Source organism: Chinchilla lanigera, unplaced genomic scaffold (genome assembly GCF_000276665.1).
Source record: "Chinchilla lanigera isolate Chin_1 unplaced genomic scaffold, ChiLan1.0 scaffold00013, whole genome shotgun sequence".
NCBI lineage: Eukaryota > Metazoa > Chordata > Mammalia > Rodentia > Chinchillidae > Chinchilla > Chinchilla lanigera.
The window spans coordinates 28793708-28810313 of NW_004955414.1; the positions used below are offsets into that span (position 1 = coordinate 28793708).

Below are 16606 nucleotides of genomic sequence, written 5' to 3' on the forward strand. Positions count from 1 at the left end.
ACTGACTCCCTCAAGGGCCCCATCTCTCTTTAGTTGTCTATTAATTTCTATCTAATTTAGCTGTCTATAATAAAAGCAACTAAAAAGACACTGAAATATCATATTCACATCTCATTAGTCAATAAAACTACAGTATTACCATGTAAAAGATATCCTGCCACTTCTTATACTCAATAGTCATAGGAATACAGGCATACTAAAAACAAGTAAAATTCAAGTTGGGATATTTGGGGGAAATGTGCCCATTTGCCTACATATTCTAGTACGTGTTTTTTTAATCACTAAGCTATAGATAAAACTAAATGGTTAAAAGGCAACTGATATACATTATGTACTGTTTTGTAATGTCTAATGATTTCTTCAATTTAACCACCCTCTTTGCCACACTGGCATAAAATTTTCTGGATTTCATTTAGGCACTATTGAGTATCTATTAAGTGATTTACAAGACACTAGAGTAAGTTAAGGATCATTCCTCAAATATCCCAGTAACAGAGATGAAAAAAAGCTCCTCGCATGGTTCCATAGACCATCTGCTCCTGCATCTCAATCTCTCTCCTCGCCTCTTCTTTCTCTTCTCCCCGTTTCTTCCCTTGTTATGGTTTGTGTCTAGATGTCCCCCATAAGCCTCATGTAGTCATAGGTCTTTTTCAGAGCTGGCTGAATCTGGAGTGTGTAATGCTGGAATTAGGGGTGTGTGATTAGTAAATCAGTCCACTGATTGGTTTGGCATAGTTCTGGCTAGGATTAAAGGTGTGAGGATTATACCCACCCTAGGGTGAGTTGCCTGCATACAATATAAGGGACAAAATCTTGTCCGTCCAGTGTGTGTGTCATGTCCCACCCATCCCTCCCCGCTTGGTTGCTTTCTTCTTCTGCCACCATGAACCATTTCTCCTCTACAATGCCCTTCTGCCAAACCACCCTGCCTTGGACCCAGGTGAATGCGGACTGAAACCTCTACAAACTGTCAGCTAAATAAACCTTTTTCTCTTTAACTTTGGGTGTCATTTTTGTCTCAGCAATGAGAGAAAAGTAACTAAGACACCCTATTAGCTTCACCTGACCTTTGTTTTCCCCAATAATCAGGTAAAGTATACAATCAACCAAAAAGCCTGGGGGCAGCTACTCCTAGCCTATCCACTGGCCACTATGTCAGAAACTGCTCCTGGGAAAACTAATCAAAGACAAGAAGAGCAGGAGGAAATAATTATCTTTTATTTTGCTTTAAACAATTTATTTAATTAATGCCACAGGCTGCACTCCATTTATTTTCATTCATCTTTTCCCCAGGGCAATTAGGAGAAACTACTGTATCTTCAAGCCAATAAAATAGTTCATAAATATACTGCCATTTGGTTATACATCTGCATAAAAATCTCCCATCTTTCAAGAAGAAAAATACTGACTATGAAGAGTAAACACATGACACAACTGGGCACAATAAGAATCTGTTTTATGGAGCTGGGGATATAGCTCAGCAGCATAAGCACTTGCCTGGCAAGCCTGAGGTCATGAGTTTTAATCCCAGTACCAAAAAAAAAAAAAAAAAATTCTGCTCTAAGTACTTCTCTGGGGCAAGAGCACCAAACACTTGTTAAATAAAGAAAACCATTCTTACAAATTAAGACCTTTTTTCATTTTTAAGCAGTACTGGATATTGAACGCAGGGCCTAGAACCCAGGACCTAGAACACCCTAGCTGCTAATTAGGCACGGAACAGCAGAGCTACATCCCCAGCTTACACCTTGAAGTCACAGGGAATGGGTTCTAACAGCTCAGCTGCCTTCCCACTGGTTCTCACAAAGCATGCTTCTTTTGCCAGGCAGGCTTGGCACTTCAGCTGAACCAAGCTACCTTTCCCTTTAGCTTCCTTCCTTTCTGATCATTTTCCTTGATGCATTTAAGAACACTATCTTGGGCTGGACATGGTGGTGCATGCCTGTAATCCCAGCGCTCAGGAGGCTGCGGTAGGAGGACTGTTGCAAGTTCAAGACCAGCCTGGGCTAAAAGTGAGCTCAAGGACAGCTTGAACTGCATGGTGAGACCCTGTCTCCAAAAGAAAAAAAAAAAAAAAAAAAGAAAAAGAACTATCTTGACTCTCAGATTGCTTAATAGGTTCAATATGCACATTAATGCTCTTAACTTGCTTGTTTACAATAATGCCAACAGCATGCTGGGTAACACCATAGACTCTTCCAGTTTTGCCATGGTAATATTTGTGTGGCATTCCTTTTTTAACAGTACCCACTCCTTCGATGTCTACAATATTACTCTTTTTGTAGATCTGGGAACACCGATCACCCATATATGATATCACTCCTAAATCAGTTTCCAAGCAAAATGGACTTTGGACCAGAGTCCTCCATCTTTTAATCAGCTAGTACTTCGAATGCAGTTACTACCTTCCTTGCCTCAACACCTTGTCTCTTGGTTTAACTGGCCTAACATTTGGTGAGCAGCCTTACTTCAGTAGCAATTTAATAAGCATACATGCTTAGAAGTAGAGATTATACAAGAAAATGAGGTGTGATGAAAAAGTGTTATAAATTTTTTTTAAATTATCACCGTAATTTGAATACAGTTATCCCATCATTCTTGCCACTGTCTGAAACAGTTCTTTGTCCCTTACTTGTGCTGTCATGGCTGCCTCGATCAATTCAAAATGTTTATCTTTCATGACCATTTTGACTTTGGGGAAGATCCAGAAGTTGCAGAGCACCAGATCTGATAATCACGGTGGACCAGGACACAATGTAATGTTGGCACTCAAGACCAACATTCACCATATTTTTTATCATGTTTTGTAAAAACATGAAGGACGACATCTTCAAAGTGAAAGGGAGTATTCTAAGAGGGATTAACGGCAATGTGTCTTTTACTGTAATAAATTTTAAAAATTTAAACATTCTGCATATTTTTCAATCACCCTCCCTTGTATATAATAATCACCATGAGAGTTTTGAAATTTTTCTAGAAAATGTCTATAATTTCCTCATGATGGTTAACCCACTTTTTTCCAATGGAGTTTAATATAAACCCATAAATTCACAGGTAAGTGAACTTAGTTTTAGGAATAAAGTACTGGAGGACCAGGGCGGGGATATAATTCAGTGGCACAGTGCCTGGCGAGGTGAGTTCGATTCCCAGTACCAAAAAAAAAAAGAACTGGAGGACCCTCAGGGACTGAATATTACACAGATAATTATGAAGGGCAAAAACAGGTAGAAGCAGCAGGGATATAGCTCAACAGCATAGTGCCTGCCTGGCAAGCGCAAGGTCCTGAGTTCAACTCCTGGTAAAAAAAAAAAAAAAAACCAGGTAGAAGCAACTTTTTAAAAAAATCGTAATCAGAGATGAAAAGGAAACTCCTACATATACAGCCAGATGATGTGATCATGAATCTTCCTTCTAGAAAACAATTATTTAAATCTGGATAGACTTTTTTAAATCCTATTTAAAAACGCTAGAGTGTGTTTAGAAGAAAACAGTAATGAAAGAAAAGTTTACCTTTGAAAAGCTATAATGGGAAGGGACAGAATTATAAGTTCAGTTCCAAGTTCTTTTTGCTGAGTGCCTTCCCCTCCCTCCACAAATTCACTGACAAAAATCAGGCAGCTGTATAACTCAAATGGTGAAGAAAACTTCAGGGATGGCAGTGCAGGTGGAAATTTAGGCAGACATACTGAAAGTGAAAGAATTACAGAGATGTGAGACCCAAAATCTGAGCACAAACCCTACTCAAATCCCTAGCTGACAGCTGAATTACATACATATGTAGGAAGCGATCCCAGGTAGCCTGGCAAAAAAGGAGGTATAAACCACAGAAGAATCTACCCTTAAAAACTATGTGAGATCTGAGTTGAAGTACTTACTGAGTCTATTCCCTAACCATACACAGCTCAAGCAGCAGAAAGTGAAGCCCTTACTCACAGGACAGAGACCACCATGAAAAGGTGAAGTGGAAATTAAAAAGGAATTCCCCGAACAGATTCACAGAGAGGGGCAATTCTAAAACACAAATACAATCTCTGCCTAACCTCTTGACTAATTGCCAAATTACAGAGGAGCAAAATGGACTGCCCTCTACTTTGCCCCCAAGTAGACCAAGTTAATAAAGAATACAATGTCCAGATTTCAACCAAATTTATGAAATATGAGAAGAAATAAGACAGTAAAAGTCAATAAATATTTTTTCCAAGTGGGCTAAGACACTGATTTAGCAAAGACTTTAAAGGATATTTAAAGAATTAAAGTATATACAAAGAACTAAAAGAAGAAAACAGTTTTGAGTAAAACAGAAATTTCAGCAGAGAAGTGAAAATTCAAAAAACAAAACGGAAATTTAGCTCTAGCTGAAAAGAATGAAATGAATAATCTGATGGGCACAACAACAGATGGAAAAGAAATGGGAACAGAACTGCAGACACAGGCGGTACAAAATCTAATGACACAACACAACAGGTAAGTTCTAAGGTAATGGTTAGAAAACAGTATCACATAAAAATGACTTAGCTGCCTGTAAGGAAATGGCAGAATAAAAGGGAAGTTTAATTTTCACTGTATCCCCTCTCATGTCATTTGAATTTTCTACATATTGTTTTTCTAATGATAATGCTGGATTCTACAACAAAGTATTTGGAAGTAACTTTGTAATAAAAATTTTCTTCTTTCTTCCTAAGTACAGTTTTTATATTGCTTATATATGTCATTATGTGTGCAGTAGCAAAATGTTAATTTTATGGCCTAAGTACAGTTTTTATATTGCTTATATATGTCATTACGCGTGCAGTAGCAAAATGTTTCTGCCACGTTCCCCATAATACTATCAGATACTTGAGGAAAAGAACAATGTATAATTCATGTTTGTATTCTCACAGTTTAATATCCCTTGTATATAATCATTTATTGAATGTTTTAATTTACTAATCCAAATGAAAAGAAACTGAAGGACATTTTATTTAACATAACCCACTAATGCAAAGGAAATAAAAATCACTGAATTTCTAATGCCAATAGGTGCCCTCAGGAGATGTGTATCAATTAAAAAAGGAGAAAAGCATAACATCCTTAGAAAAAAATTTTAAGATATTATCAAATGAACCCTATGTTTCTCCAAAATACTCCTCAAAGATGCCTATTTACTTCACACAGAAGCCCTTTCAATATCAAGGCTTATCTTTTTCTGATTTGCTGCAGTTATAAGTAATACTTTCATAAAATTTTGTTGACTTCTTAATTAAGGTATTGCCAGGTATGGTGGCACATGCCTGTAATCCCAGCACTCAGGAGGCTCAGGCAGGAGGAGCACTGCAAGTTCGAAGCCAGCCTGGGCTACAAAGTGAGCTCAAGACCAGCCTGAACTGCATAGCGAGACCCTGTCTCAAAAAGACAAAAAAAAAAAGAAAAAAGGTATTAATACTTCAAAACATATTTTACATTTCTTTAACAGCTCAATAAATGTTTGAAGCTCTTTCCAAATCTTAAGCATTTACAAAGACCTACATTACATGAGATTAGCACTGCAAGTAACTAGATATCTTTCATAGTGTTAAGTTCTCAAAACTCACTAAAAGATACAAGTATGATTTTTTAACAATCTAAAGATATATATTATTGTCTTCTATGCTTATGACTTTCCTATTCTACTATATCCAAATAGTTTTGCCTTCAAAATCAAAAATATCTTAATTGAAGCAAATCACCTTGACATACTTAATATGGTAAAGCTCCTATAAGCTGCAGAAGTACCTAAGTCAAAGGAGATTACATTCAACTCGTAAGAAGCAACACTCCCTGAACAAAGTCAAGCTCGTAAGCAGTACCTTCTTTTCTTCCTTCATAACAATTTTTAATGTTATTTAATTTTTTCATAAAACCTGTACTATGTCACTCCATTTTGACCTATTCATTTTTATCTTTATCTTCCTTCCTTTCAGATTTTTGTCTGTTTACCTCCCATCAATAACAAGCTAAATAAGGTTCTAAATATCATTCAATTCAGACTGTAGCACTCCCCAGCAGACTGCAGTATGGCCCAACTTGCATAACGGAAATGTTCTACATCTGCACTGTTTGAAAAGTCACCACTAGCCACATGTAGCTATTAGGTACATAACATGTGGCTACTACAAAGGAAGGATAAATTTTAAAATTTTCTTTTCTAATTAGCTTAAATTTAAATAACCATACATGGCTGATAACTACCATATTTGCTAGGATAAATGAAGCAAAACATCAGACTCTTTACCACCAAAGTTCTTTTCCCTTACAAGTGCTTCATTGTTTTTTGTTTGTTTGTTTGTTTTGTCTTTTTGAGACAGGGTGTCACTATGCAGTTCAGGCTGGCCTTGAGATCACTTTGTAGCCCAGGCTGGTCTGGAACTTGCAAGATCCTCCTGTCTCAGCCCCCCTGTCTCAGCCTCCCAAGTGCTGGGATTACAGGCATGCACCACCATGCCCAGCACAAGTGCTTCATTTTAAAGAGTCTAAAATTTGCCCTGAGGGCTAGGGCTACAGTTCAGTGGCACAGCACTGCCTGGCAAGTACAAGGTCCTGAGTTCAATTCCTGATATCAAAATAAATAAATTTTTAAAAAGTAAAAAAAAAAAATTTGCCCAGAGACAAAATACTTGCTTACACAGAAACACTCTAGATGTCTTTGTGACTTAATATTCCAGGTAGTGTTCCAGTTTTTAAAAAATTGTTTTCTTATATTCAATGATCTCTGATTTAAGGCTCATTTCAATAACTTGCCTTAACACTAGAGAACCAATACATAAAACTGAGATCCACAACCCTGTAGTCAAATTCAGTGTTTTTTCAATCATAATATATTGCCTTTCCAACTTAATATACAACCCATCAAAATGCCAGTGATGGTGAACCTTTTAGAGACTAGCACCCATTTTTGCAGAAAAATGACAGGTAAGATTCCAAAACATGAACTGGTTAACTATTTAAGCAAAAGATTCTTTCCTTCCTAACATCTTACCTCTCCCAAGTTTCACATTGTTAAAAAGATCATCTTTGCTTCCCTAGTAAATAACATTTAATAGACTTGAACTAGGGAAGCAAAGATGATCAAAGATTACATACCATTTTTTTAAAAAAATATACCAGTTTTCCCTTAATATGTTGATTTCAACTAAAATGAAAAGCTACATATGTGTATATTTGTAATTCACACAGATTATCATATCAGTATTATGTATACACATGTGCACACATACACACACAAAATGAAAATGAAAAAAGGATACAATAGAAAAGTTTTCTTGTTTTCTTCATACCACATAAAGCTCATTTTCATATATCAGCTGGAAGGTAGTACATGAAACCCACTTGAGGAAACACTAGAATAAACACTTAGGAGATATGTAAGTCTGTTATTCTAGTTTCAGCCTTTCTACTACTAGGCATCCCTTACTACCTTTTATCAAAATCACTTAATGGGGCTTGATCTATGCCTCAGTTTTCTCTTTCAAAATTTATAGCATTAATAAATGTAAAGTACTTTCAGTATTATGATTTTATAATCCCATTATTGTTTAATATCTAAATATTCTTTTTTAAAGGAGGAACTCAGGCAACTTGGAAAATTCAGTAAGAAGGAAATAAGAGGGTCCCGCAGTTAATGGAAAATTCAGACTTAACAAAAATTCTAAATGGAGCCGAGGGTGTAACTCAATGGTAAAGCACTTGCCTAGCATATGAAAGGCCCTGGGTTTGATCCTTAGCACTACAAAAAAAAACAAAGTATAAGTGAATAAAGGAAGAGCAGAAAGAAGCAGACTTTTTAGAGAGGAAAGGAGCAGACTTGTACTGCTTGCTTTTTAGATGTGAGAAAAATCCAATTTAAGCCCAAAATGAAGTAATTACCTTTAAAATAATTCAGTTATATTTATGCCCATCTGAAAATAAGAAAAATCATAAAATATGTTTGTTGTAATCCTGTGCCTGAGATTCTTTCTTAGGTATCTAAGTCTTAGAATGAATTTATTTTATTGTATTGTATTTATTTATTTTATTTTATTTTATTTTTTTGGTTTTTCTCTGGTACCGGGAACCGAACTCATGACCTTGCGCTTGCCAGGCAGGCGCTTTGCCGCTGAGCTAAATCCCCAGCCTCTATTTTATTTTATTTTAGACACAGTGTCTCACTATGTAGTCCAGGCTGGTTTTGAACTCACTATATAGCCCACACTGACCTGGAATTTGCTGGAATCCTCCAGCCCCTGGCTTCCCAGTGCTCCGATCACAGGTGTGCAGCATACCACACTTGGCTTGTTTTAGAATTTATTTTTAGGCTGACATTTAATGTAGTCTACAAAGAGAAAACTCAGGATAATTCTCTACTCATCTGCTATAATGACCTTAAAAGGAAATAATCCAAGTTACTAACAATAAAAAGTTCCTATTGTATAGAAGTAGAAAACACTACCCAACAGGTAACTTTTTAAGTGCTACACAATCTCTTTTTTTTTTTTTTTTTTTTTGGTTTTTCTCCGGTACCGGGAACCGAACTCACGACCTTGCGCTTGCCAGGCAGGCACTTTTGCCACTGAGCTAAATCCCCAGCCCCCACAATCTCTTTTCAATCCATTCTTTCTTCCCTCCTATTTTTCTATCTGGCTTTCAAATTACACCGAATACAAGTATCAGTCCATAAAAAATGCCAGCACAAGAAAACAAAAAATGGGGCTTCCTACTGTTTGATCCTTACTAAAAGAAAAACCTTTGTAATTTCTACCAGAAGAATCATACTGACAAGGCTGTAAACAATCACTTGAACTTGTCCTCTCCAAATGAGGCAGGCAGATGAGAACATAAATTAATTGATACATGTATTTCAAGATCACTGTGGATAGAGAGGGTGGGAAGAAGACAACAATGCCAGTTATCTTTTGGGCATAAAACAGAACAAAGTACTAACTTATACTCATACAGCATTTACTGTTTGCATAGTTTTGTGTTTTTTTTTTTTTTATTGAGACAGGGTCTCACTATGTAGTTCAGGCTGGGCTGGACTATGTAGTCCAGGCTAGTCTCAAAATTGTGGGGATCCTCCTGCCTCAGCCTCCCATATGCTGGGATTCTAGGTGTGTGCCACATGTCTGGCTTATATAGCACTTTTATATATTTTATTTTAACTTTAAATTCTTGACAATTATGTTCTATACACATTTTTCATGCAGGGAAACAAAGACTCACAGAGCTTAATATCTTTAACGTCATGGGGCCAAGAGTTGCTTTTAAACTCATAGCTAAAGAATCCCAAATAAGACATCTCAAATAGAAAAGTATGATTACAATTTTAAATGACCTTAAAAAATATTACTCATAGTTTCTAATCAGGTAGTACTGCAATCAGTGATTCACCATAACAGACTCTCATCACCAGCTAAATACTAAATGTTAATTTCAGTTTGTGACCAAAAATACTAATAGATCACTCATTTCAACTACAAAGATAAAAATAAGTAATCAGCTCCCTGTATGCTCTGAATTGCACATAGATTCAGCCAATGGAGGAACAGGTACAGATTTTTTTCATTATTCCCACCCATCAAAAAATGCAATACAGCAACTATTTGTATAGCTTTTACATTGTATTAGACATTATAAGTAATCCAGAGATGATTTAAAGTATATGGGAGGATTTAGGGTATAGATTACATGCAAATACTACTCCATTTTCTATGCCAGATTTGAGCACTTCACTTTATATCCTTTTCCCAGCAACAGTCCTCCTCAGATAGTGAGGTACAACTGTATCTGGCAATCAGATACTGTTATGGCTTATATCTAGAGGCCACGCCACAAAGCCTCACACGCTCACAGGCGGGGCTTTTCGGAGCTGGCTGGATCTAGCACGTGAGACACTGGGATTAAGGGTGTGTGGTAGTAAATTAGTCCACTGATTAGAATTAGCATAGTTCTGGATATGGATAATGGAAAGGCCCACCCTGGGCATGGGTAGCACCACCCAAAAGGCTTGTAGCCTGGATAGGATAAAAGAGAAAGGGAAGCTAGCTTCCCTGCTGCTTCCGCTGCTGGCTGCCTTCTACCTGCCCTGCCCTGGCTGTTTGTCTTTTGCCATGTCCCTGTGCCACGCTGCCCTGCTTTGGAGCCAGGCACCTATGGACTGAAACCTCTACAAACTGTTAGTTGAAATAAGTTTTTCCTCTTAACTGGTGGATGTTAAAAAAAACCTCGCAGATGTTGGATATTTTGTTCCAGCAATGAGAAAAGACAGATACCTTACATTTTTAAAGACAATAATATAATTAAACTATTAGTAGGGTAAAAAAAAGGTGCTTTCACTAGCAAAGGTACTTACACCCTCCAGATATCTCTGACGTAAGGTCACATATTTAAAATGAAATCATTGTTCCTTATGTTCTATTTCAAATACAAGTTAAATATCCCTTAACCAAAAATGTTTGGGACTAGAAATGTTTATATTGGAGTTTTTCAGATTTAGAGTATTTGCATCAACTTTACCTATTAAGCATCCCTAATCCAAAAGCTGAAATCCCAAATGCCCAGTTCACTCACTGCCTACATTTAACATTTACCAACTTCTTAGTCTTCTCCCACAAAGTATCTCATTGAATTCTAATTGCTTCTCTTCCATCTTTGAGATCTATTTTGCTATCTTCTTAGCAGGGTATATGTCAATCCTAAAGTAAACCAGAAGATGTCATACTGGGAGAAACACAACATTAGCTTCAACCCCAACAAATACACTATTAAAGAGAAAATATGTTCTAATAAAGGCTGAATATCCCTATCTGAAATGCTTGGGACCAGAAGTTTTTCAGATTTCAGATTTATTTTGGATTTTGGAATATTTGCATGTACATAATGAGATACTGGATTGGACCCAAGCCTAAACACAAACTTCATTAATGCTTCATAAACACCTTAGAAACACGGCCTACAGGCAATTCTATACAGTATTTTAAATAATTTTACTCATGAAACAAAGTTTTGGGTACACTGAACAATCAGATTTGTGGCATCATGTTGGTGCTCAAAAGGATTTGGATTTTAGAGCATTTCAGACTTTTATATTATAGACACTCACCCTATAATTCTTCCTCCAGAGCCGGGCGTGTGGTGGCTCACACCTGTAATCCCAGCACTCAGGAGGCTGAGGCAGGAGGATTGTTCCAAGTTTGAGGCCAGCTTGGGCTACAAAGTGAGCTCAAGGCCAGCCTGAACTGCCTAGCAAGACCCTGTCTCAAAAAAAAAAAAAAAATTCTTCCTCCATTAGCAAGCATCTGTTATTACCTCTTCTCCCCTTACCTTTAGTTGAAAACCAACAAATAAACGAATAATATAAAGATAAAAATATAACTGCAACTAGCAGCCTAAGCTTATTTCTTTCATTGTAAATTAAATTCAACCAGTTAGAACTGTAGGTATTCCATTTCCTTCTCCCTAGTAGAGGTCTAGCCTGTTCAGATAAACCTACCATACAGATGAATAGAAAATATATACCCTGTGTTAAGTGGGAGTTCCAAAATTTGTATCAGAAGGTGCCAAGAAAAGTATAGTCAATCCCTTCTAGTTTCTTCTAATCCTCATTTGGGAATGCATTTCAGAGGATGGACTGAATAGGGAGAAACTACTTCCCAGATAGAATCTCCTACTTTACAAGTCACAGTAAAAACATCCCGAAAGGAAGATGGTTTCCCACTCAACAGGTACTATCTTCACAAACACAAATTTCTCAGAAACATTTTTAAATCTCTCAAAGATCACAAACATAATACACATTTCCTCCAGTCTCACCTCTTACTCAGAGACAGCGATTGGAGGAAGAGATTAGCCTAGCTTGACTTGAGAAGATTTGGCTAAAGTAAGAAAATCAAATCTGCAAACTCCCAAAGCAGTTCTATTCTAAAAAAGAAAAACTGTATTCTATGTAGTTTTGCATGACTTTGAATAACTTTTGTTGTAAAAAGCAGTCTTTGTAAAATGCAAACACACAACAGATACTAACCATTTCATCATCCTTTTCAAAACTGTCCCTCACCTAGCTTCCTCTCTCACCTTTATCACGAGTGATAACCCTCACTTTGCCCTCTACATGCCTAAATTCCGCCTATTAGGTTTGATCTTTAAAACTCCCATTCCTCACAGGCCAAATACATATAAGTAAGACTGTGTGATTAAAGTACAATCCATTAATGGGTATATAAATTTTAACCCACAAGGTTCAATTCCACAAAAATCATTAAGCTCTACTACATATAAGGCACAAAGTTTAATCTGAAAACATCCTCTTCCTACAAGAAAATCTAGTTTTTTTTTTTTGGTTTTTCTCCAGTACCAGGAACCGAACTCACGACCTTGCGCTTGCCAGACAGGCGCTTTGCCGCTGAGCTAAATCCCCAGCACCTAAGAAAATCTAGTTACAGTAATCTAAGTCAATCTTTCACTGGACAATGTAAGGAAAAGGCACATGACCACCTAATTCACATCACACTTTCCTCATCCCATTGTTACCTACCTCCCCATCTGCCAGGGGATCAACATTTCTTCCAGTAAAAGTCAATGCCTAGGGAAACAATGTAGGATAGCATAGCAAATAAAAATATTCAAATCCTGAGGTGGACTGTTATCAACTGCCTTTTGGATTTAATTTTTCACGTTAGTTGAAAGTACAATAGAGAATTTCTAAATAAACTGATTTCCTTACAAGATGCCTATAAATCAACTTAGAACTCTGAGTCATTGAACCATAAACAGAGAGGCTTTCCTTCAGTTATCCCTACACTTTAAATGTTAATACAGTAGTCCTTCCTCCAACTCAAAGTGCATGTTCCAGGTTCCCAGTGGATGCCTGAACTGTGCTAAATGAACACTATATATTGTACATTTTTCCTATACGTTCACACCTATGATAAACTTCTAATCTAGGCATAGTAACTGATTAACAATAACTCATATAAAATAGGTTACAACAGTATATTATAATAAAAGTTATGTGAATATAGTATCTCTCAAAATACCATGTATTGCAGATCTTAGCAACTTCAACATACAATTTTTTTCTTATTAAGTCAAAAACTTTCATTTTTTTCAACTTAAAAGAAGCATTTTATGGCTTCTTGCTGGCATATCTGAACTGTCAGCATCACTACTCTTGCACTTTGGGGCCACTTTTAAGTAAAATAAGGGTTCATTAACACTATGACACCATGACAGTCTGCTAGCCAAAAGACCTACTAATTGAAAATAGAAGGGTAGCATATACAGTGTGGTTACAAAGGACAAAAAAGGGATTCACATCCCCAGTGGGAGACAGTGGGACAATGCATGATTCCTCATGCTACACATGCAATTTACAAGTGACATATCACAAAATTAAAAACTTTTGAATTATTTCTGGAATTCATCATTTAAAAAATTTTCAAACCACTAGGTATGGTGGTGCATGCCTATAATCCCAGCACTCGGGAGGCTGAGGCAGGAGTATCGATGCAAGCTTGAGGTCAGCCCAAGCTACACAGGGAGAAGTCCAGCCCAAGCTACATAGCAAGACTGTCTCAAAAAGACCAAAAAAAAGAAAAAAATTTTCAGATCACAGCTGACTGTAGGTAACAAACTACAGAAATCAAAAGAGTAAATAAGGAGAAAATTCTGCAGGAAGTTAACTAGCTTAATTTGTCCCAGTGTGTTTAAAAACTATTAAAGCTACCTATTATTTCAATTAGACTTCACATTTCCCTCAAGTCCTCCTAAGGTTTGAAATTGCAAACTAATTGACATACTTGTTTTAAACTTCCTTTTTTCCAACTATAAAATGTATTAATTCTGAACTGTATTAAAGGGCAAAATGAAATATAGATAGGTATGGGTTTGACTGGGTCACATGAAGTCATTTTCAACTGTTTTAAGTAGGCAACAATATTTTTAAAAATCAAGAGACTGCACATAAAAACACAGATTTCCTATATTCTCTTGAGAAGGCTGAAGACAGGATCCATACATGTATACAGAATTAACCAGGAGGGCCTAACACTGAAGTCCTTCTTAGACAAGGCATAAACAAATGTGTTTCGTATTTTCATTATTTGCCTACTACCTGAAGGCACGTGAGTTTGTTACTGATAACCTATCTCTTTGAAAGGCGCGTATTTTCCAGATCACTTCCACACTTCAGTAAGTCACCTAAATGTAAAAAGCCACGGAGTAGACCACAATTTCATAGTAAATAATTAAAATTTTTCACAACACTTAAAAGAAAAGAAGGATGAGACAATAAAATTCAGACTGATGGAAGAATAACAGAGAAGGTAAAAAGCCCATCCAAAAGCCCTCTTTTGAGAGAAAGAAGTGTGGGAATGTAAAAGACATTGCTGAGACACCGAAAGCTTTCTTGACTGAACACAGAATCTCTCTTCTTACTTTATGAGTAACAGCAGGTCACAAACTCTGACAAATGTTAGGAAAATCTATGAAACACACCGACACCCTCAAAAACAACTCTCCTCACCAAAGTTACCAGCCTTAAACTACCATCAGATACAGTACTTGCCACGTATTTTCTACTGGTTTCTGCATTTACATTCATTTACTGTAGTCCTTGGTTTTAAGGCGCAGACTTCAGTCTTGATGGGTTCTCCAAAAACTCTTTTGGCCCTTATGATTGCATTCCTTACTGTACATTTTATTCCAATTTCTACAGTTTCTTTTATTCAAAATTTATCTCTAAAAGTTGTGATCCCATTTGTGTAGTAAGAGTAGGGGAAATGGGAAGCTGGGAAGGCTGGAAGGAATCTGTCGTTCAAATAAATCAATATACTGCAATGTCTCGCTCAGATTGCTAGTGTTTTTTTTGGGTTTTGTGTGTGTGTGTGTGTGTGTGCGCGCGTTTTGAGACAGGGTCTCACTACACCGTTCAGGCTGGTCTTGAATTCACTTTGTAACCCAGGCTGGCCTGGAACTCTCAACGATCCTCCTGCCTCAGCCTCCTAAATGCTGGGATTACAGGCGTGCACCACCACACCCGGCAGTAGATTGTTAGTTTTCAAAAGCATGACAACATCCCTTTAAAATAATTTCATTTGCTAAGGGCACAAAGCCACAAATGACAAGTCTTATCTTCAGCTTATCTAAAGTAGCGACTTTGAATCAAGGACTTAAAACACAAAGGAGAAGAGAAAACTAGGAAATCTGTTAGGCCCGCAGCTGGTCACACCGGCCCCACCTAACAAATTACTAAGCGAGTTCTCCCGTTTCCCAACCCATGCACAAAGATGAGGGGGTGTCAGCGGACGTGCATCTGAAGAACTCAGAACCTTTTCTGTGCAAGTTTGAAAAAGACAAAGCTTTTACCACAGGTGATCGTGTTATAGCATAAAACCAAGCAGCGCAGTACTGGAATTTTCACTCCTCTCCCCACCACTTTGTCTCCTAAATGGGAGGCTACCCACCAACCTATTGTGATGCGCCCTCCCCGGCTGTCGCGGCGTCCGCCCCAGGTGACAGGCGCGGGGCGGGGCACAGAGTGACTGCCCGGGAAAGCAGGGACGAGGGGCGCGCCTGCATCCCTGGGGAGGCCACCGCACCCCCAGCCCCAGAGCAGCAGCCTCCAAACCCAGGTCCCACCTCCGCCTCTCCGACCTGGGTGCCGCGGCCGCAGCGCAGAACTCCACCGCGATCGCCCGGCCACGTCCGGTCGCCCCGAAGCTGCCACCGCCGCCCGGCTCGCGCGCCCGGATTCGCCCTCCGCCGCTTTCCCCGTCGCCCCGCCGCAGCAAACCCAGCCTCCCGCGCCGCCCCCACGGAGCTCCCCAGTCCCTTCCACTCACCTTCGATACCTGTGCTTCCTCTTGAGTGCCCACAGAAAACCGAGGCAGAGGCCGAGGCGAGCGCCGCCTCCGCTTCCTCTTCAACCGGATCCCACCAGAGGTAGCTGTGGAGGCGGCCACTCGGGCGGGGGCGACGCCTACCAGAGCCGCCCAGGCAGGTTGCACGCCGGCGCCTCAACCCCTTCTCGCGAGAGCTCACAAGCTAAAGAGGCACGGCTCGTCGTGTTCTCGCGAGAATGTGACTCTCCGCCCACAGTGGGCGGGGTGCCGAGTGCTAGGGCTGTTGTGGGCGGGAGCTGCAGCCTGCGAGTGGGCTGGTAGGGTTGAGGGAAAGGGTCCCTGAGACCCCTGGTCGCACACGTCAGCTCGCGATCTGCGGCTGAAATTACCTCTAAACCGGCCAGTCTCATATTTTCCCCTTCACGTTTTGACCCTGTTGGAAAAAATGGACAGCGTCTCCAGCCCAGAGCTGGAAAAACAATCTCTGGGACTCAAATTTGTTGAAGGAAACTGTTTCTCCCTCCATAGAGCAAACGCCAAAATCGCACCTGCCGTGTCGGTGAGACCGCGAGAACCGATGGAAGTTGATAACAGGCGGGCCGTCGTGGGAGGCACCGTCTCCTTCCTGGCGTCCGCAGCTGCTTATTTTCAAACTCTCGATTGGCGGGAAACCGAGCACCCGCTGAAGCTCCTGCAGCCTGTGGAACACGGAGGGAGACCTGGACACCGGCATCGCTGAGCCCTTCCTGCGCCAAATACTAGGCTGTAGGACAGAT

General features: G+C 39.0%; 1 protein-coding gene across 2 annotated transcripts in view; it reads right to left on the minus strand.

The window, feature by feature from the left end:
* The window catches only part of Btbd10 (BTB (POZ) domain containing 10), a 60901-nt gene extending 44873 nt beyond the window's left edge, over window positions 1-16028 (minus strand). Inside the window, exon 1 of one of the 2 annotated variants that reach the window (XM_005380311.2) lies at window positions 15831-16028. The gene's annotated coding sequence lies outside the window, so the exon portion shown is untranslated. The remainder of the gene's footprint in view (window positions 1-15830) is intronic. The other variant, XM_005380313.2, reaches the window with a different exon arrangement.
* Between the last annotated feature and the right edge of the window lie 578 nt (window positions 16029-16606).